Genomic DNA, 22675 nt, shown 5'->3' on the forward strand with positions numbered 1-22675 from the left:
GATACCATTGAAAATACGACAAAAGAAAAAAGAAAAAAAAAAGGAAAAAAAAAAACGCAGTCAACGCACTAGGGCACACATCACGGAACAGAGTTTTAGATTAGGGTACTAACGCATTGTGGTGTGCAAACTCCATTTTAGGCCATTTGCGTTTTTTCGTGCACTCTTCGCGGTCTTTTGCACGACCAGCGGTTTGTGTGTCCGACGCTTGGGCACCCTAATCACAAACTTTCCAATGCTTCGCTCATTTTACTACATGATTTAATGAAGACAGATGTTGAGCTGAAGCCTTGATCTCAGTCGCCCCTCAATATTCATTCCATTCAACAAATAAAAGTAACGGCTGGTTAAGTAGCTCAAGGCGTGCATCTATATATAACGTGCTGTCTTCCACACGCCTCCCGTATGCTGCGTTGAACAGTATACCGGAGCTGCCGGCCGCTCTCCGCCGCTGAGGATACAATTGCCGCGGGTAGCGCACTCGGCGTGTCACGCATGCACAGCACGCCACCTTCTTGTTGTCGCACGCCAGGGCAAAGCCTCTTCCGCGATCCACGAGAGGGGTTGCGACACGGATTTTCGACTTACTCGAGCTCACCGTCGCATGGGCATCGCTTCACCACACGACGGAACCCACTGCAAGCAACGGAAGTTCGGAACAGGGACAGCGGAACACCGCTTAGGCAGATAAGCGCACCATGATATGAACTTGCGCCTGTGTGAAACTCCTCCATAGTGCGAGTGTGTTCGAGTGTTTTGAAAGCACCGAAAACATACTAGGATTTATTACACGACCCTGACTTCGTGTATACCACTCGTTTAAGCGTGAACTGTCACCTTCAGCGACTGCAACGGCTAGCCGAGGAGCATAGGCTAAACGTGTTCAGCACACGGTCGTTCCTTGAGAGGGACGGATTACAACCTTACCGCGACAACATTTAACTCGAAACTAAATTTCTGGTGTCCAGCCGCCTGTTTGGCCACTCACTTTTTTTACAGCGAAGCTGTTTAGGATATGATCTGGCGGATCGCGTCCGCGCGTAGACCAGCGCGTGGGCGGATCCCGAAGAAATAGCGCAATACCGGGCCGACCCGCGGCGGAGGTGAAGCAGGCGTTAAGCACTCCCCATACGTGGGCCGATACCGAAGGTAGTGCAATGCCGGGCCGATCCGCGGCGGGGGTGCAGCAGGCTTTAAGCACTCCCCATACGTGGGCCGATCCCGAAGGCAGTGCAATGCCGGGCCGATCCGCAGCGGAGGTGAAGCAGGCTTTATATAAGCACTCGCCATATGTGGGCCGATCCTGAAGATAGTGCAATGCCGGGCCGACCCGCGGCGGAGGTGAAACAGCCGTTAAGCACTCCCCATACGTGGGCCGATCCCGAAGGTAGTGCAATGCCGGGCCAACCCGCGGCGGAGGCGCAGTTCTCCATTAAGGGGCCCACATACACAGCTTCGCTGGCCATCCTTCTTCACAGAGGGGAATGGCAGTGAGTGTTTCCTTCACGTCGTCGTTCTCTTCAGGCCAGCTCCTCCTTCTGTAAGGTTCACCCTCACCATATAACAGTTGGCAGCACGTACAGTTGGAAGCCGGACGCACTAACCACTGAGCTACTGCGCAAGCAATGTTCGCGCTTTGCAACTTGCTCGCGGTCGTGTACAGCTCTAGCTGCTGATACGAATGAGTTCAGGAGCGGGGAAATCACTCAAGTCTGCCAATTTTCCTTCTCTTTGTCATGTAATTTATGTCCTGCGGTGGCTTTCAGCATGACTGAAAATGTTGCTGCGAATTCTTTCATATTCATCCCTTCCTAGCAATACTTTTTCTGTACCACGAGTATTTCTTTGGTGCTGTTGCCAATATGACAAAAAGAGGGTGAACAAAAAATGTTCATGTAATCATGACCGTGGGCTGCTTGTTCTGCTGGCTTTGTTATGGAGACAGATAACGAAGTGTTGAGGCCAAATTTTTCTTCCTTATCCTGCTCTTGCTTGATTTGCTTGACACGCAGCTAAGGTCATCGTCATCTAATTTATGCAAGCACCTCAACATAATCAAGGGAAGGTAAGCAGTGGCGTAGCCAGGAAGCTCATTCTGAGGTGGGGGGGGGGAGGTTCACTGGACCGGGCGAGGGGAGTATGGGTCAGGCAGGTGTTGAGGCACGTCGTTTTTTGCCAGGTATTTTGGTACACAAAAAATTGCGGGGGGGGGGGGTGAGATGGGGGACTTACACGGATAGCGACCCCCTCCCCGTCTAGGCCTCTGAAAGTAACCATTACCCCGAACATCATGCAGATGCAGTCACTGACCTTGTCATCCTTGAGAAAACCCTTAGAAAAATCATCTGGTTACGACAGGTGCGTTCATGTAAACGCACAGACCGCTCAAGCTGGTCATGACTGTGCACGTGCGTGCGCGTGCGTACTTGAATTATTTGAGCTATGGGTGTCTAGGAAAAGGGATAAATTTTGCGCGCAAAGCACTATTTGCGAAAAGCGCACTGCATCAAGTGCAATTTATGAGTGCCTATACGCAGTTTAGTGGAAAGGCACACAGCGCTACCAGACGGAACGAATTAAGAAGAACACAGACACTACAGCTTGATTCCTGCTTCGTCGTCGTCCTCGCGACATCGTTATACGTCGGCGTCTCACACTGTGAATCCGCCCAATTTAGCGTTTGCATTTCGGTAGAGCTTGTGAACGACGTAGTGGCTATAAGCATAAACATGGCATAAACATAAATATAATTGTGCACCACGTTTAGTCGTATATCATTTAATTATGCGTCTCACATGGATTCCAACATGAGTGTTGGATCTAATATATATATATATATATATATATATATATATGAAATCGTGAACCAACAAGCCCGTCAGTCAATCCTTGACATTTTATTGACTGGTTTCACCGCTTTCAAAGAGCTGTTCTCTAAATTGCCTAATCGTGCGCAGTTCTATGAGCGCACTTTTCGAGACATGGGCGGAAATTGCATAAAAGTGGAGATATCGAACTGTGACCAAATCTATCATTTTTTTTAAAACCATGGATCTAATAAGCACTCGTTTCGGGGTTTTCATCCTCAAAATGTGTGGTGAATTACGTTGACGTGTCTTGCGCAGCGTAGTTCATACCTATCCGAGGAAGATCTTTTTGTGAAAGCAGGTCAGAAAGTGGTACCGGTACCGGTAGATAATCTTAAATGGTTACTTAATCTGCACAACTGGTAATTTGAAATTTCTTGTATAAATATTGGCCGTCTGATTGAGTAATTTATATCAAGGGTTAGAATTGTGCTATCTGCCATAGGCAGTTAAAGATTTGGTGCAACCCTACATGCAGGCAACCATGCCTAATCATTAGAATTATAAGCGAAATGTAAAATTTGCGTTCAACTACACCGTCGCTTAGTCGACAGGAAGTTTTGCGAATGATTCCCGAGATCCTGCGTTTCCAAATCTTTATAGACTATAGTTTACTCACTCAGCGTAATGTATTGTGACTGAGTGCCGAGATCATGTTCTCGACTGCGATGGCATGGTTATATGAAATAGATCAAAGAATTAATGTTTGTTGGCCTCCTATTGCTGGAATTTATAAAATTACAACTGAAAATACACATGCCGTATTGGAGAGCGCCGTGCTACGCGAACACGCAGTCAGAGCGCGAGCAAACGAACGAAAAAAAAAAAGAAAGCGTAGCAAACGACAAAGGTGAGTCTGTATGCTGACGTCACCGGAACGACGTTCGCAGCGCCACCAACGTAGCGTAGCGTCGCCAGCAGTCGCGCACGAGTACGACAACGGTGCAGGGTGCGACCACGCACCCGAAAGTTCCAGTTCGTCCGCGTGTTGCCCAGTTTGTGCCAGTGTGGCGCCATCTCTGCAGTGGCTTTAAAACCTCAATGGTTATTCGTTCTCGTTTGCTCCGACAGAGGCACTAGTAATCTGGTGTCATTCGCATATGCTAGAATTAAGTGATCTCAGTACGACGGGATACTGAAAAAAAAATTTTAAAAAATGGGCTCAAACCATTAGCCTCTACACTTGTTGCAATAAGTATATTTAGGTAGCATACGTAGAACATAACAGTTAACATCTGAAGCGGCCGGGCTTAAAGTCTCCTTTCAGTGGCGGAGGGTAAGGGGGGGGGAGGGGGGAGGGTGCATGCGCACACGCACACATACACGCGCGCACATATACATGGAATGAAACAAATCTTTATGGGTGTTCTTCAAGTAATATGTTATTCTGGGTGTATAATCGGCCACTCAATCAGGCGTTTAAAAACATTGGCATTTTGGAAACCATTTCTTTTTCGAAAATAACTCAGGAGGTAAAGGGTTTAAGATATACAAACTGAAAGCAAATACGTCTAACTGCAACACAGAACCTTGCTTGCCTAGCTTCATTCACAACCTCAGGCACTGCCACAATATATTTTAAGGTGTTACACCCACTTACCTGCAGAAGTGTACAAAATACAGGCGTCTTTGGTACAACGCAGCACTCACAATTCACAACTAAATGAATTAAAGTGAACTGGTAACCTAAAGAAACCAAGGTTAACCTTCACTAATTCGCGACGAGGTAGCTTCAGGCTCAATATCCTCATGAAACAGTATGCTGCGCCATGGATAGTCGAATCAGGGTGGTGACCGCCATGTGCAGTGCCTTGGGAAAAAGATGTAGCCGTACTAAAATACCTGTTTCTTGTTTTTGCTCGTGCCACATGAACCGATTAATCGCGATGAAAGTATAAATGGAAAAATTGGATAGTTAGAATTGCCCCACCGAAGGTACTACTGGTAATAAAATCACCTCAAGCGCTGGTCGAATGGATACCGCAGTGCTACAGTTGACCTAGCGAGGGGGGAGGGGTGAGCGCTGCCTTGATAATGGAGGGGGGCGGGGAGCATGACTCCCGGGCCTACCATGACTTTAAACACTGTTCAGCGGTGCCATCTCCTGCCACCACCACAGTGAGAGATGACTGCGATCCACCCAAGGAGGTTAAATGAATATTTCCCGGAGTGAAGGCTTCCTGTACGTGCCAATGCTAAGGTGTGATGCTTCGCTGAGCGGGCGGCGGCCATTTTGCCACAGGTAGGAACACCATAGAGCCAAGATGTAGTAATGTACTTAAGGAGGCCTTCCTGTCGTTTGGATATTGTAACCTGTATGAATTGAAGAGACACTAAAGGCAATATTAATTGAAGCTGAAGTGATAGATTAGTGCTCGAGAATCTCTGAGGCGTCAATATTATCGCGAACAGAGCCTTAATAATCGAGAAATTCTAATCATGTCCTGCATTTATCTGAGACTCCCCCGGAACATTCAAGTACTTGTGCGATGACAAAAGCACTCCTCAGTTAAATTTATCACTAGTACTCAACTACTCGTTGCAAAAAACACACTTGTATTATAAGACTAAATAAAATACAACTTGTCCGGTTCTATTTCATTTTCAGAGAAAAGTACTCATTGAAATTACTAAAGATTTCGCTTTCGCTCGTCTCCGCGCCGCCCATGCTTTCGCGTATCAGTAGTTTCGTTATCGCGTCGTGCTGCGCTGCCTTTGCTGGCTCGCGAAACTCACAAACTGCACGTAGCGGAGAATTCAACTTCCATGTGGTGTCGCGGGATACCCGAACGGTCTTCTACTCTTAACCAAAAAGCAACTGCAGCGGTGAATCCACCACGCTGTTTTGGCACTGTCTTGAGTGCCGTTTGACACACCAACGGCAGCAAAGGGTGGGGATGGCACATGCAACGTCACCACTCTCCCGGTTGGGTGGCGGGAGATTTGAATTTCGCAAAAGTTATTTGGACCCTTCAGATGCAATTTTCTCGCAAACTAAGTATTTCCTTCACGCAAAACAGGCGTTGCGAGGTTTCTGGAATGGTAATTAAACAGTTCACGTCGATTTAGTATATGCCTTTAGCGTCCCTTTAAAGCACAGCACACAAGCATCATAAATAATAGTTATTTCAGCTGCAGTCTTTCTAAGAGTGCACTAGTGAACGGTATATTTTCTTTTGCAACTGTACCACTGAAAGAACCACTGCTCTAAACTAATATTATGCAAAGTGTGTATAAGCTTTGAAAGCACAGATCTTTGTTCTGCCGTCATTTTTGTTTTTTTCTTTGATCCTCTGGTGGCTACTTTGGCTGAGCTTTCACGTGTTTTGTTGCAGCACTTTCTTTTGGAGCTGAGTGACTTTTTCTTCCGATGCATGAGCTCGTCATGTACCAACGAATGAGCGAGCTGATTGCGGCGCCGGCTTTACCCGCTGTAGGCAAGTTGTTCGGCTCACTGGGACTGGAAAAAAGGGGCGCAGTCCATGGCTTCAAGCTCTCGCGGCACTATCTGTGACAGGCCACCTGTTGATGATAGTCGCTGCACTCTTAGCCTGTTGTCACGAGAGGATGTCGCAGCTGTGTTTGAGAGACTTGCGAATGGCCTTGCAGTGCGGCGGCTGTTGGTCTGCTCAAAGCGTTGACACACTTTTATGATGTCCTGTACTGTTTCGCCATTTTTGCACGTGAGCAAGTTGAAAGCATCTTCAGTGATCCCCTTCAGTACATGCCCAACCTTCTCTGATTGGGCCATATTGCGATCGGCCTTACTACACAGAGCCAGCACGCCCTGGCACATTCTGTGGACGTCTGGTCGCGGGTCGCCATTTCTTTCTTATCGGTGCTCTTCTGCCCTACGCGACGGCCGAACAAGTCCCGCAGCTTCTGTTTGCACGTGTCCAAGTCGTTACGCTCTTTCTTGCGGTTGTCATACCACACCTTCGCCGTGCCTTGTTGGTGGAAGACCGAGTTAGCCAACATAATCATTGGAACCAATTTGTTGTGGGCACTCACACGTTCATACGCGGCGATCCAATGTTTCACGTCGAGGTGGTCCGTGTCGCAGAACGTTCCTGGTTCCCGCGGCTGAGCCAGCAGAACAGTAGCGGTTGGAGGCGTTGATGTGGGCCGCGCCACGTCGTGTCCTGTTTCGTCCGTCATGTGGTCCAGTCCGAGGTTGCGACCACTGCGGAGCTCCGTTGTTGTTTCTCGTGGATACCCTGCACCTCCACCAATTTGTTACGCTGCCGAAGTCACACGAGATGTATTTACAATATTTTCAAGAGAGACAAGGATGCATAAACAAGATGGTTGTCGAGACCGATTCCACCTCTAGACGTGAAATCGTCTTCTTCTGACTGGCGCCACTCTTGGTTGCGCCGTAACAGTATAATTGATATTGCAAAAAAAAAGAAAAATACAAGGCCTCTTAAGATATCTCATAAGAGGTGAACGGCGAAAGCCTATACTGTCCTCCTCTTATCATTCGCCCCTTTCTCTTCTTTCGTTTAGTCATTACTGCTCACTACTAAGCATTTTTAGTGATTCGTAATCAATTGTGGTCATTACAAGCCGTCGTTAGACATGTTGATCATATCTCTTCATTAGTAGTCATCACAAGTCATTTCACTCGTTATTAGTCATTACTCGTCCTTACTAAACATTTTTAGTCATTTCAGTCATTATTAGTCATTACTGCTAACTACTACGCATATTTAGTCATTTGTAATCAATTGTGGTCACTACAAACCATCGTTAGACATGTTGGTCATATCCTAGTCATCAGTAGTCATTAAAAGTAATTTCGGTCATTATTAGTCATTGCAAGTCAATACTAAGCACCTTAGTCATTTCTAATCAATTGTAGTCATTACAAATTGTCGTTAGACATATTGGTAATTTCATAGTCATTACTAGTCATTTCAGTCATTAGTCATTACTGCTCGTTAGTAAGCATCTTTAGTAATTTTTAATCAATTGTGATCATTACAAGCCGTCGCTAGACATACTGGACATTTCAGAATCAATAGTAGTCATTACAAGTCATTAGTAGTCATTATAAGTCATTGTTAGTCATTATTAACCTCTACCAATTGCTATTATAACGTTATCATTTACTAACTGTCATGTCAATCATTTTTCATTCCTTAAGGCACGTTCACACCGAAGGCGGAGCGGACAAGCGGACAAGCGGATCCGGCCAAGCGGCCGCGGATTTTCCGCTTTGCGGAAAATACGCGGCCGCTTGGCCGGATCGCGCCCGGACCGATTTTTTCCGCGCGGACAAGTTGGCCGCATTGGCCGCAGCCAATCAGAGCCCGACACTGAGGAAGCGCTGGTGAACGAATGTAAACGAATGTGTTTCACTGGGCTTTTCGCTTCTGTTCTTGAAAAGCGTCAAAACGGCAAGTTGGGCCAGTTGGTTGGAATTCATAGTAAGGTTTGTTACAGCGCAACACAAGACAAGGACAAAAGAAGGTATAAAACGACGACACGGCGCCGTGTCGTCGCTTTATACCTTTTTTTTGTCCTTGTCTTGTGTTGCGCAGTAACAAATCTTGAAAAGCGACTACACAAGGGGCGAGCGAAATGCCAACGATCTCGTCTTCTTCGTCTGAGCTCATCATTTTGCAGAAGTAGATAGAGGACGGGTGCGTGCCAACCCACGACGAAAAAAATATCGAAAGTGCGCATACAAACCCAAAGTGCCGCGGGATGGCGGCACGTCCCTGAAATTGCTAAAGAAATTGCGAGATGCCCCGCCTTCCCTGCGACGCGGGCCGCCAGGCAAGCCGTCCGGTCTGAACAGGCGCGCGCGCTCACCGCCTCGCCGCGTTGAAAATCCGCTTAGCCGCTTAGACGCTCCGCTTTCGGTGTGAATGTGCCTTTAATCTGTCTTCATATGGCGTGATGACGCTTCGGCAGACACTCCGGCGTTCATGTCTGCTGACAAATTTCGCCATGAGCCTAGAAAGGCTTTCGCCTTAAAAACCAGGAACAGGAAAGGCATTCTAATCACAGGCGTGCACAAAGGACGACCGATTTGAAGAAGCGCAGTAGCGCTCGCACAGCCTTTTGATTCGTTGTTAAGTAGCATCGACGTTGCGAAATTCTTTGTTCCTGTGGAGGTTGGTCGTCCAAGTGGTTCAGCACGACGGAAATTTATTGTCACTCTATCCCTATATCCCCCACCCCAGTGCAGGGTATAGCAAACCGGAAAGTCGCCTCTGGTTAACCTCTCTGCTTCCTCGCTCTCTCTCTGTCGAGATCCGGAGCGAGAACCCCTAGCCCACACAACAGCTAACGCTTAAACATTCTAGTTACGCACTCGTAACCGTTCCGCGAGATTTTTGTTATTATTTCGTGTCATTTCTGCGTCAATGACTTAAGAAGAAGCTTTAGCTCGGGTGCTCCTATCTAAATACATGTAAAAGGAAATTCGTTTTTCTCGGTAACCACTGCCCTAAATTTGACGAGGTTTCTTGCATTTAAAAGCAAACCTGAAACTAAAGTGACTGTTGGTTTCGAATTTTCGAGTTAGGTCGTCAATGTTTTATTAAAAATTGGCAAAAATTGAAAATTATCAAAGAACGCAACTATCGAGTTTACAACTCTGTAAGTCAACAACGAAAAATGATAGTGCAATTCTGTGAATTGCATCTAATAGCACATTTAAAGCGGACAAAATTGATATGTTACATAGGAATATAAAAATATTTAGTAATATGGAAATACAGCTTTTGCAGAACCATTGTAAACAACGTAACAAATTCACCTAAGATGTAAAATGACAACGAATTTGTCTGCTTTGAATGATCTAATGGTTGCTTTCTTACAGAACCGCGATATCTGTTCGTGATGCTGAGCTATGAATGTTTAAACTTCGTGCTTCTATTTTTTTCAAACTGGCAAATATTTTAAAATCTTTTGAACAAAATTCAAACCCTAAATCGACATTCCGCTTCCAACAGTCACTAGAATTTAACTTTCGCTCTCAACTGCAACAAATTTCACTAAAATCAGTCCAACGGTTATCTCAGAAAAATGTTTTTGCCTTTTACATGCATTTGAATAGGCCGCGTCAGAGTTGGGCCCGAGCTAAAGCTTTCTCTTAATGGAAATTGGTGCGTGCGCACATGCTCTCGCGTGCACGTAGTAGGCGGCGTGAGGCACGCGCCTACTCGGCAAGACAGCAGCAGCAGGAGCTACGGTGAGGCAAGTCACCCCGGAGAGTTGGCGAAGAACCCTCCGGGTAAGAAGCAGCCGAGTGCTGTACGTGTCATATGCATATTTGAACAAACATCATGTACAAATGGTTTTTGTCTGAATACACTGAAATACAAGCTTCGGTAGATTAGACTGTCGATCATGTAACGTTCCCAGAAGCACGCAGCAGTGTTTTGCTATTACATGATTTGAGCAGCCGGGAACAGCCACGCGCACGTCACTAAGACTGTATCTATGAAACGGCGCACTCGGACGCATATTCTGTAGCGGTCTGCTTTATTTCTTGTTCTGTATGTTTTAAATTACACGCAAGCGTACATGCCCCGTCTGTGAAATCGCGACATCATTTGTCCGCAAGACAGAGCACACTCCCACAAATCAGCGCGGTATCTGCAATCGACAATCACAAAATTGAAAATTGGGAAGAGCTCCAAGCGTAAGCAGCACTGCCAAGCGCAAATTTCAACATGGTTGTGACTGAACAGGCGCTGTCGAAGCTGAACGATGCTGTCCCAGTCGCTGCCTATGTGGCTGCTCATTCCGTACACATCGCTCTGAAGAGGTTTAAACGCGACAAATGCAAAAAGCCCTTGACAAGTGACAGGACTGTCGCACTTTCACAGGAAAATCACGTATACAGTCTTGCCAAAGAAATTGACGAGGCTGTTTACTCAGCAACGCCAGTTATTGTCGATTGCTCTGGTTCACAATTGCGTTGTCGTCGAAGAGCTTTCCAAGCGTGCGGCTTTTCTAAAGTTCCAATGCCAACGCCAAGTGGCAACGGAATTCACACTTCAACTGCTCACTGACGAGGAACCTTCAGACATCGACGTCTGGGAAGACGGACACACGAGTCAGGTGCCGCTGAAACATTTGTGGTGCAGCACAAACTTTCTCCTATAAATTTTCTTAGAAGAACAAGGCGTCCGGCCCAGATAGATACGTACTACAGCGCCTCCCCCCCCCCCCCCCTTGTCTGTGGTATTTGTTGCCGCATCTCCTTGATTTATTCGCGCTGTACAACTTCAGTTCTAAATATGAACCAACTAGCCCTCATCAAGATCTTACAAACAAGACAAAGAAGCGCAAGCTGCAAACATTAGGAAATTAATAGAGTGCCGATGCATGTAGAAAACACCTGGCTGTCGGTTGTGTTTTTTGCCTAATTTTATTCAGTGTATTTCACGCGTAGCCACCAAGAAAGACGAAAAAAAAAATAAAGAGGCGCAGAAAAAAACAAGAACGAAGTGCCCTACCACTCTGTCAAGAAGGATGACCAGAGATGCAGTGTTTGTCTGTCCCTTATTGGCAAACTGTACTTGTGCCGCGGGTGGGCCCGGCATTGCGCTATTTTCGGGATTTCTTTTCTACACGCGGACACGATAGAGGGGAAAGTAACATCTTCGCTATAAAAAGAAAAAAACAAGTCAGTCCAGAGCACAACTATTCCACGGACTTCTGTTGAAGCGTTCCTACGCTTACGCCGGCCCCGGCCTGTCTACGTCACGGATGTAGACCGCCGACCTTGAGACAATCTGGGTGGCGTTGGGAAAGTACGGAGGAGCGTTGGAGGAGCGCGCGGCGGAGTGCGGAAGAGCAAGGAGGCGGTACGTCGTACGGCGTACGTGCTCGGGGCTCATCGCATCTGGCAGTTTCTACGGCCTCTGTGCGTGCTATGGATGCACCTGGTTTGTCTGGCGTTCGAGAGGCCGAGCGAGAAGGACGGAGCATCAACGCAAGCGGCGGCAGGCCGAGCGCGAGTTGACCGACTCCGAAGTTGACGGCAAGCGCCGGTCACGAGCTGAGCAAGAAAGCCGAAAGGCCACCGAAGAACGCGCTAGGTGGCTTGCGACGATGCGGGTCAAGGCACAATGAGGGAATAGCACCCATAGGCTTGCGCGTAACCCGCGTTCGCGAAGTGAAACGTCACTATAATTGTCCCTTCGTCATCGGCTCGTATATGAAGCTGCGGCCCTGCTATCGCCCGGTATAGGTCACTAAGCAGGCGGGATTAGAAGAAAGCAACAGATGGAAAGAATAGATCATGCCTCTGCGCCATTGTCCACGCAGTAAACTAGCTTTCTTGTTGAGCATGCGCACCAACGAAGCGTTTGATCACGTGGATCGTAGACCGCGGTTGCCGAGGTGTCTTCCTGAGCAACTGCCACCTTTTGCGTAGTGGTTGATTAGCTGCTGCGACAGCGACTACGCGAAAACGGGGAGCGCAGACGGATTTCGCCGCCCGTGGTCTTTTCAAGTAAGTCAAAATTTTGTTTCCCCGTACGAGCATTCCTTCGAGCTTTCTTGTCACGCCCTTTCGATGCGAGTCTATGGCGGTCGTAGTTCGAGGAGCGCAGGGCGTTCAAATTTTCCCTAATTTTGTACAACCGTCACGTCAGGCGTTCTTTGGTGTGCCTGCAAACCAATTTGTGTGATCCCTTTCGCCAATATTCTCTACATTCTCTACTCTGTCGGTCAGCGCTTGCAAGTCGCAAGGCAAGTGTCTCCCTCGCGCACTTTTCTGATGTTAGCAATGCGGTGATAGCAAAAATGTGATGTTTTCTTTTGTGTTGTTAGCAACAACACAATTCCTTTAATAAAGCAAAATTCTATGCCGCTTTAATTCGTAACCGTTAGCTTAATTCCCGCATATCCTTACTATGGTACAACCGTGAGCAAAAATAAGCGGGCCACGGGAGCGCGTGCCAAACTGCAATGACGTGCCAGCTCCCGGCGCACTTCGGGCTGCCTATAGAATGACGCTCGAGCGACAGTGCGCATCCCACAAGCTCTGATGGACTGTCATGTTTTTTTCATTGTCGAGGTACAGAGGTGAGCAGTCTTGACTAGAACGCGTCGCCGGGACTCTGCTCAGCAGGGCAGCAACGTTATAGCCGCTGGGTTCGAGATAGGTGTATTGATAAGTACTGCTGTAAAATTAACAATCTACAGTTTCCGTCGTTCACCGTATGTTTAAACTATGCATAAACGCCATGCACAGGCTGGGCGACCATTCGTTTATAACTAGGAAAAAAAAACAAAGTACAGTAACAACAGACTATTCTAATGTATTAAACTACGCAGACGCGATCCCACCCAGCCTATAGTGTAAGCACTTGAAGTACCGGTGTGCTTGGAGCTCGACGGATCGCGATGAGTCATGGTGATGTCTCTTCATGAACTAAAGACCGCTCTGCGATGTTACGGACACATAAGGGTTTTTAAGTGTATATGGACACACGTAAAAGTTATTTGAGGACGAATAAAAGTGCAAGTCGCTATACCTCCTGAGTGGCGCCGAAATCTGTCCAAGACATTAGTTAGCTAAATTTTTGAAGTTCAAGCGAGCCGCGACGAGCCGACTCCAGTAATTGCGTTGAAGGTAAGCAATTATGAGTGCTTGTAAACGAGGATGACAAAGCACACGTGATGTCTAAAAACCTTTCCAATACATTTTCTTTGGCTTTCCCCCTTTCAATCGCCAGAAAATTAACAGGCGCCAAATAAGAGCCTTAAGTGGAGAACGTATTTGTTTATTAAGTATGCGCCAGTTACTTTCTCAGTTTGAGCAGAACTTTGCCATACCGAAAAAATATTTTGGTGCTTGATCTAAACGTAACTGCCAGCAACACATTGTATCGCGTGGCTAAGTAGTGAACAATGGCAGATGGACGTTTTTCATGCGAGCACAGAACACCTATAAACACCTAGACACAAAAGTGCAGTGCCGGCCAGTGGCAGAGGCGTGATTTCTGTGGTGTAATCTTCGTAGCAGTGGTATTGCCCGTGCTCCATGGAAACCGACATCGGCAATTGCTTTAAGTTTGCAGTTTCGCGTTCTGAATTGTATCACAGCACCATGTCTTCGAGCAAGCCGGGTAACCAGCACACTCAAGTTTTTGTACGGTGCTGGTAAGATTTTGACTGTCATATGTGGCTAACGCGCTGGAGTTCTAAATTAAGCCCCTCCAACAGAATGGGTACCAAGACAAGGGAAAGAGTCGAGGATGGCAGAAGACAAGGCTGAGCGATGCAATTGGGAAATTCGCGGGCGCTAGTTGGAATCGGTTGACGCAGGACTGGGGTAATTGGAGATCGCAAGGACAGGCCTTCGTCCTGCAGTAGACATAGAACAGGCTGATGATAATGATGATCCTACAAAAGTAGCACCATTCTTAAAGCCTTCCGCCACCCGCACCCTCCAGCATTTCCTTTTCGTCGCCTCTTGTCGTCCCGGCCTCCTCCGTTCTCCCATTGGATAGTATGTTGCACGTGGAAGCATGTGTTCCGCCTTCGTACATTTTTTTTTCTTTACAGCGCGCTCCGATCGCCATTCTCGGATCAGTGCCGTGTTTATGAAGCAGTCATATATTCAAGGAGCAAAAGCTCCCCCCCCCCTTTTTTTTTTTCTCTCACGCCCGCTCTTTCACGCGCCTGCGCACAAACGGTTGCCGATCTCTCAAGTCAACGTCTCGTCTCTTGCCCCAGCACGGGCGCCAGCTTGCTTTTCATCGGGCGAGGAGGAAAGGGCGCGCGGCGAGCCTTTCCTCCTCGTCCAATGGACGTGTGCGTGCGCGTGTTATTTTGCGTATATCGGTTTCAATTAAACAAAGTATTCCCAGCGTGAAATAGTAAATCTACTCACTGTCTGAACCCTTGGCGTAGCGACTAAAACATAAGAGCGCATGCTCGTGTGCAGCAACCACGAAATATCTAAGCGGTAGGCGCTGTCAAATAGTTGATACTCCGGCATCGTTCTCACGCATTTCAAGTCTAGTAGGCTTGAAATCGCTATATCTACGCAAGCCTTCCTGCATGATGGCGCTGCTCAGCACAGCAATATACTGCGGTTGGTGAACCAGCATGATACATGATAATCTGTGTGTCGGCATTGCATTCTTGCCCTGTAAAGCCGTAATGTATGAGAGGGATGGCAGAATTACGCGTGGCTATTATTGAGGACAAAATTTCCGTAATAATCGTGAGTGCGTCGTAGATAACGCAAAGAACTCAACCGGAAAATATATCGGCTGACCTATTCCTCGAAAAAGAAAGCGAAAAACGGGCTAACGCCGCATAGTCACGCCGCGCAACGTTTATAGATCTATAAACGTTGCTGCCGTATGCTTGAACTAACCGCTGTAAAGATCACATATCTGTAATGCAACACCCAGCACTGCTTACGATGCTCGCTCAGTTCGTAAACGGTCGCTTTGCTGGACAAGCTTACTTCAGACTGTAAGGTATCAAATAGTTGATACACTGGCATCGTTCTCACGCATTTCAAGTCTAGTAGGCTTGAAAGTTTATTCATGGGTGGAAACCTTATCCACCGAACCACAGCTAACTGCAGCTAACAGTTTGAACGCTTTTCAAAGTATAACACTACAGCTCCTATCCTAGCAGAACGGTACCCGCGCTGTTACGATCATCGCGTATGCTTCATTGCTCCAAAACCACAGCTTAGAACTAGAGGCTAATACTGCAAGAAAGTCTCGTTATGAATGGAACATTCAGAACTGCACAATTGATCTCCGTGGCTGATTGTAGCGTGCGTGCTCCGTCCGCCTCAACGCCAGCAGAAATAAGCCACTTTACGTCTCACAGAACCGCTTACCACGTAGAAGACGCACGTCATACTCAATAGACTGCACGAGCGCGAAACCACCGCCAAGCGTATACCTGCAAGCGCTCCGTATACCTGCGTGTACGGAGCGCTCGCCCATGCCAACTGCTCATAGATGGAGTCACTGCCTAGCAATACGGTGGTGCCCATGGAAAACAATGCATTCTCGACTCGCATGGCTAGGATGGCTAGCCACCCTGGCATGGCAGCTGCACGGCCGGCATTATCCGCCACGTTGACTGTTTGATTGGCTGAGGAGAGCTCACGTGTCTTGAAATTTCTGCCGGGAAACAGAAGTTTTGCAAAATGCAACTTTGCGTTTTCACCAAGATTAGAAGACGTGACGTGGAGCTGCAAATTCTATCGACTTAATATCCTTTTTTTTTTTCAGTACATTGCATCTGCAATTTCGCGAATATTTGATGGCGATCAAGGATAGCTGCCATGTCAGCTTGCTGATTGGCTAAAGGAATGTGCCGTGGGGAGCGACACAGGAAGGGCCGTTTCATAAACGCCGATTTGACGTAGCGTGACGATACGCTGCCCCCCCCCCCCGGGTGTAGTCGAGGAAGGCGATGATATCGACAATTTTCGGGTGTCTTCAGACATATATGACACCCCCCACTGCACCCGGGGCCCACGCCCCGCCCCGTTGCTACGCCACTGGCTGAGTCACTTGCTTTTCGCGAGATAGCGATAACGTGGCCTAAAACGTGCGCTCATCGGCACTGGTAGGACGCGTAGGTTTAAAGGTAGAACGAGCGTGTTGGCGCCAACATGACAGGACTCATTCCGTTTCCAGGGGACACGCATTCACGAAGCCGACGACGGCTTGTACGCAGCAGACGGAAGCGAGAAGCGTCTTCGACTGAATAATCATGCGCTTTGAGCTAGGTGCTGTCTGTTTTACTGAGGAGGAAAATTATTTTGCTTTAGCAAAAACGTTAGGTTGTGCCTTCATTTCAGTTTCTTAGGCAAAATGTCAAGTTAGCGTCTAGTTACGAAAGCAAAACGAGGCCACCAGCGCCATTTCGTACGCGCCGCGCCTGTGTCATGCCTCGAAGAAAATGGCGGAATGTCCAGAAAAGAGCCTATGCTGGCGCACTTAGCAGCCGATGCCTAGAGCTGCAGCCGCTCACTTCGCTACGGTCCCCCGCAGGGGCGTCTGCGTAAGCAGGCGTTTGGTGTGTTGCGACACCACGTACCCGAGCACACGAGGGTTGGACCCTCCCGCGTGTAGCCGTGCGCGGCTTAGCCGTGTCTGGGGAAAAGGGGATCCTGGGGGTTGAGCCGATGCTGGGGGTCTGGACCTTTAAGGCCCCCCGGCGGAGGCAACACAAATCTTCGGCCTCGGCTTCACATAGACGGCACCTCCAGGCTGACCCACCTGGAGGACATCGGCAGTCGCCTTTTCCTGTCTCTTCCTCCTCGAATCTTCGTCTTTATCTCTCACTTTTTGACCTTTCCTGTCTCCTTCTCTCTTCTTTTTACTTCCTTTCTCCTGGCGACAAGGGTTAACCCTGTGTGGCTATCCAACCTTGGGTACACCATATTCGGTTATAGTGACGGCGTACGACTGGCGTCGTGCTGACTTGTACGCAAGCTCTGCCGCGTCCCCTCGTTGGGCTCCGTGGTGGGCGGTCGGCGCTGTTGCCGAATGCATACATTTTTTCATGGAAACTTTTCCCCTCCCTTACTGATCGCCCTCAGAAACGAGGGCGCACCGAAGATGTCTTCAAGTTTTTTGAACGCGAAACCCAGAACTTTCCCCACTTCCATGTTATTCATTCAGGAAAAGCCAAACAAAGCAGTGCGAAATATCTCACAATTCCTTGTTTCAAAGTCCCTAACTGATATTTTTGGTCCAGGTTACAAGGTGTCGAGGATGGCAAGCGGCGACCTCCTCTTGGAGCTCCGTGATGCAAAACAGTATGAGAAACTACCGCAACTAGTGTCATTTGGAGAGACCCCCATAACAGTAACCCCGCACCGTACAATGAACACCACCCGTGGTGTTGTGTCAGATGATGATTTGCTTGAGCTGACTGAAGCGGAACTACTGGAGGGCTTCAGCGAACAAAATGTGATCAATGTCAGAAGAATTAAGATGAGGCGGGATGGAAAAGAGATTCAGACGAAGCACCTAATAATTACTTTTGGATCAAGTATCTTGCCCGAATCAATCGAGGCCGGGTACATCAAGCTCCGTGTCAGGCCGTACGTGCCAAACCCACTCCGTTGTTTCAAATGCCAGCGCTTCGGCCACAGCTCGCAGAGCTGCCGAGGCCGCCAGACATGTGCAAAATGCAGTGCCCACGAACACACATCTGAAGCTTGTGAGAATGCTCTCCACTGTATAAACTGTCATGGGGAGCACGCCGCGTACTCGCGGGCGTGCCCATCCTGGAAAAAAGAAAAGGGAATTGTAACAGTTAAAGTAAAGGAAAATATAAGTTTCAAGGAGGCACGCAGGCGGGTATCGTACCTACCCAAGAAAACCTTTGCCGATGTGGCGTGTCAGGGGGCAGCGTCAGGGGGCGCTGCTCCGTCGACCCAGAATGAGGGACCATCGAACCCGAAGGTGGCCGCCGCCGAGGCTGTCCCAACCTCCCAGGCCCCTTCCAGCGCTGGCAAGAGCCGGCGCAGCCAAATCCCGCAAGGTGCCCCATCGACCTCTGGGCTGGTGGGCGCAGGGGTCTTGCCCTCCAAGGCAAGACTCTCTCTTGTAACTTCTCGCTCGCAAGAGCACGTGTCCGGCGCCTCACAAGAGGCAATGGACACAACACCTATCCTCAAGGCGCACCAAGCACCTAAGGAGCGGCGAGGCTCCCTCGAACGCTCCAAAAAGGGCAGAACTCCCGTTACAGGGCCTCGAAAGAGCTCTGTAACCTAAGACATCACCACCGTTTCCGTAAACACAGCACCAATTTTTTCTTTAATATGGATACACAAATCATTCAATGGAATGTCAGAGGTCTTCTTAGGAATCTCGATGATCTACAAGAACTCATCTACCAACACAATCCAAAAGTGCTGTGTTTACAGGAAACACACTTAAAACCAAAACACACAAATTTTCTTCGACAACACGTTACTTTTCGCAAAGACCGCGATGATGCTTTCGCATCATCGGGTGGCGTTGCCATTGTAATTCAAAAAAGCATAGCGTGTCAACGTTTGCAGCTACGAACGGCCCTCGAAGCAGTGGCGGTTCGAGTTGTCCTGCTAAACGAACTCATCACTATTTGCTCACTTTACATACCCCCATATAACAAACCTGAATTTCAGTCCTTCATAGATGAATTGCCGGAACCTTATGTTGTTCTTGGCGATTTCAATGCGCACAGCTCCCTGTGGGGCGACTCTCGTACAGACGCGCGAGGTCGTCTCGTTGAACAGTTCCTTTTTTTCTTCAGGTGCGTGCCTTCTAAATAAGAACCCACATATTACTCTCTTGCAAACAGAACCTTTTCGTCAATAGATCTTAGTATAGTTTCCGCGTCTATACTGCCCGAACTCGAATGGGAAGTTATGAGCAATCCTTACGGGAGCGATCACTTTCCCGTATTGCTAAGAACATCCAAAGAAAATGAATTTCCTCCACAAGCTCCTATGTGGAAGATAGATACAGCCGACTGGGAGAAATTTCGAAATCTATCTACCATATCATGGGCTGATGTGTCTTCTCTAGAAATTGATGCCGTTGTAGAGTATTTTACAGCGTTCATAATAGATGCCACATATAAATGCATATCTGAAGGAAGTGGTTTGGCATGCAGACGGCGTGTCCCGTGGTGGAACGACGAATGTAGGATTGCTCGTAAGAAACAGAACAAAGCGTGGGGGTTGCTACGCGATTCCCCCACTGCAGAGAATCTTATTAACTTTAAGAAAGTAAAATCTCAAGGCAGGAGAACCCGCAGGCAGGCCAGAAGAGAAAGCTGGCAGAAGTATTTATCGAGTATTAACTCGTTTAGAGATGAGGCCAAAGCCTGGAACAGGGTGAATAGGATTAGAGGGCGCCAAACATATTCACTCCCTCTGGTAAACACGCAGGGCGATACACTGAAAGACCAGGCAGACTCACTTGGGGAGTATTTTGAGAGCGTGTCAAGTCTAACAAATTATTCGCAATCCTTTCTAAAATACAAACAAATAGAAGAATGTAAGCCACTCATAGGAAAATGTCGAAAGAATGAACCATACAACTGTCCATTTAGTATTGCCGAGTTCAGAGCTGCCTTGAGATCATGCAAGAGCTCCGCACCGGGTTCTGACAGAATTATGTATGAAATGATCAAAAACCTACACAATGACACCGAAGTTACACTACTCACAATTTTCAACACTATTTGGGCTGCGGCATACTTTCCAACTGCATGGAAAGAAGCAATTGTGGTCCCTGTTTTGAAGCAGGGGAAAGACCCATCCATGGCGGCAAGCTATCGCCCAATAGCTCTTACAAGCTGCCTGTGTAAGGTTTTTGAAAAAATGATTAATCGCAGACTCATACAGTTCCTTGAACTCAATAATATACTTGATCCCTATCAGTGTGGCTTCAGAGAAGGCCGGTCGACAACAGATCACCTTGTACGCATTGAAGGATATATTCGGGACGCATTTGTACATAAGCAGTTTTTCATATCAATATTCCTTGACATGGAGAAGGCATATGACACAACATGGCGCTACGGCATCTTGCGAGACTTGTCAGAAATGGGCATCTGTGGCAATATGCTGAAAATAATTGACAGCTATTTGTTGAATCGAATCTTCAGAGTGAAAATCGGCAACGTATTGTCGCGACCTTTCACACAAGAAACAGGTGTACCACAGGGAGGCGTGGTGAGTTGTACGCTCTTCATCGTGAAGATGAACTCGCTTCGTGTTTCGCTAACACCTGCCATTCTTTATTCTGTCTACGTTGACGACATTCAAATCGGCTTCAAATCCTGTAACCTGTCAGTATGCGGGAGACAGGTGCAACAGGGCTTGAACAAGATTTCCAAGTGGGCAGACAAAAACGGATTTAAAATCAACCCCCACAAAAGCTCTTGCGTTCTTTTTACAAGAGGCCTGTTTCCGGATCCTTCCTTAGAACTGTGTGGACACCAAATACCTGTCAACAAAGAGCACAAATTTCTGGGTATTATACTTGATTACAGACTCACTTTCATTCCACACATTAAATTTCTGAAAGAAAAGTGTCTAAAAACAATGAACTTAATGAAACTTCTATCCCAGACTACATGGGGTAGTGACAGGAAGTGTTTAATGAACCTATAAAAGAGCCTAATTTGGTCTCGATTGGATTATGGTGCTGTAGTATATAACTCTGCCGCCCCGAGCGCGCTAAAGATGCTAGACCCTGTTCACCATCTAGGTATCCGCTTAGCCACGGGCGCTTTCAGAACAAGCCCGATTCAAAGCTTATATGCCGAATCGAATGAATGGTCTCTCCACCTACAGAGATCATACATTAGCTTCAAATATTTCCTTAAAGTACGCTCCAATCCTGAACATCCATGTTTTCATACCGTTACCGATATGACGTGCGCTACACTTTTCAGCAATCGCCCCTCCATAAGACAGCCTTTCTCGCTGCGTGTGAAGGAGATTAGCGATGAAATGCGTGTCCCACTCCTCGAGCATCGCTTAATGCACCTAACCAAGTTCTTACCTCCTTGGGAGTGGCAGGTGATACAATGTGACATATCCTTTATAAATATTAGAAAGCACGCTCCTGAGGCCGAAATTAGAATGCATTTCCTCGAACTGCAGTACAAACACTCCTGCGCAGCGTACTACACAGACGCTTCGAAGTCAAATGCCGGGGTATCCTATGAAGCCGTCGGCCCATCCTTCTCGGAATCCGATGTACTGCATCCGGAAACAAGCATCTTTATGGCCGAGGCCTACGCATTACTCACTGCTGTGAAGCATATAAGAAGATCAAAACTTCCAAAAACAGCGATCTATACGGACTCTCTAAGCGTCGTGAAGGCCCTAATGTCACTCTACAAACATAAAAATCCCGTATTCAATGAACTGTATTCGGTATTGTGTAAAGCGTACTCATCTAACCAGAACATCATAATATGCTGGGTCCCTGGCCATAGAGGAATCGAAGGTAACGTTCTCGCGGACGAGATGGCCACGTCAATCACATCGCAAGCTGTTAACCCGACCGCTGATGTGCCTGTCGCAGATCTGAGTCCTTTCTTATGAAATAAACTGCGACATCACTGGCAGTGCACGTGGGACGCGCAAACAAATAACAAACTGCACGTTATAAAGCCCCAGTTAGGTTTTTGGCCCTCCCCAACAAAATCTCGGCGAACAGATGTCCTATTCTGTCTCCTCAGAATAGGACACACATTTGGCACCCATAGTTACCTGCTTACTGAAAGTGAACCTCCAACCTGTGGCAGATGCAGTGAGAGGCTTACCGTCCTCCACGTGCTCCTGGAGTGTCGGGAAGCCGAAACGGAGAGAAACATTTTCCGCTTGCTTACCATTATAACATCCCTCTACACCCGGCTATGTTTCTCGGCAAGGAACCGTTTTTTGACACCAAGGCAATCCTCAACTATTTAAATGATGTCGTACTACACGTTATATGCCCATTAATTTCATAGAGCATCCTCGCTCCAGAGGATGCCACTGCGCTAACAGTTTTGCATAGCACATGCCTCCAGGCCCTTGTTCTACAAGGGCTCTAAGGAGGCAACAGTGCTCTAGCATATCTTATAACCATATATATTTTTACACATCGTATCATTCTTTTTAAATGCACCTTAAATGTTCATCATCATCATCATCATCATCATCATCATCATCAGCCTAGTTACGCCCACTGCAGGGCAAAGGCCTCTCCCATACTTCTCCAACTACCCCGGTCATGTACTAATTGTGGCCATGTTGTCCCTGCAAACGTCTTAATTTCATCCGCCCACCT

At 47.6% G+C, this 22675-nt stretch overlaps 1 protein-coding gene across 2 annotated transcripts in view; it reads left to right on the forward strand.

Annotated features, from left to right (window-relative positions):
• Positions 1 to 12112: 12112 nt before the first annotated feature.
• The window catches only part of LOC142575778 (uncharacterized), a 65111-nt gene continuing 54548 nt past the window's right edge, over positions 12113 to 22675 (forward strand). For both annotated transcript variants that reach the window (XM_075685417.1, XM_075685426.1), the window contains exon 1: positions 12113 to 12348. The gene's annotated coding sequence lies outside the window, so the exon portion shown is untranslated. The remainder of the gene's footprint in view (positions 12349 to 22675) is intronic.

This window comes from Dermacentor variabilis, chromosome 1 (assembly GCF_050947875.1).
Source record: "Dermacentor variabilis isolate Ectoservices chromosome 1, ASM5094787v1, whole genome shotgun sequence".
In the NCBI taxonomy this organism is placed as follows: domain Eukaryota; kingdom Metazoa; phylum Arthropoda; class Arachnida; order Ixodida; family Ixodidae; genus Dermacentor; species Dermacentor variabilis.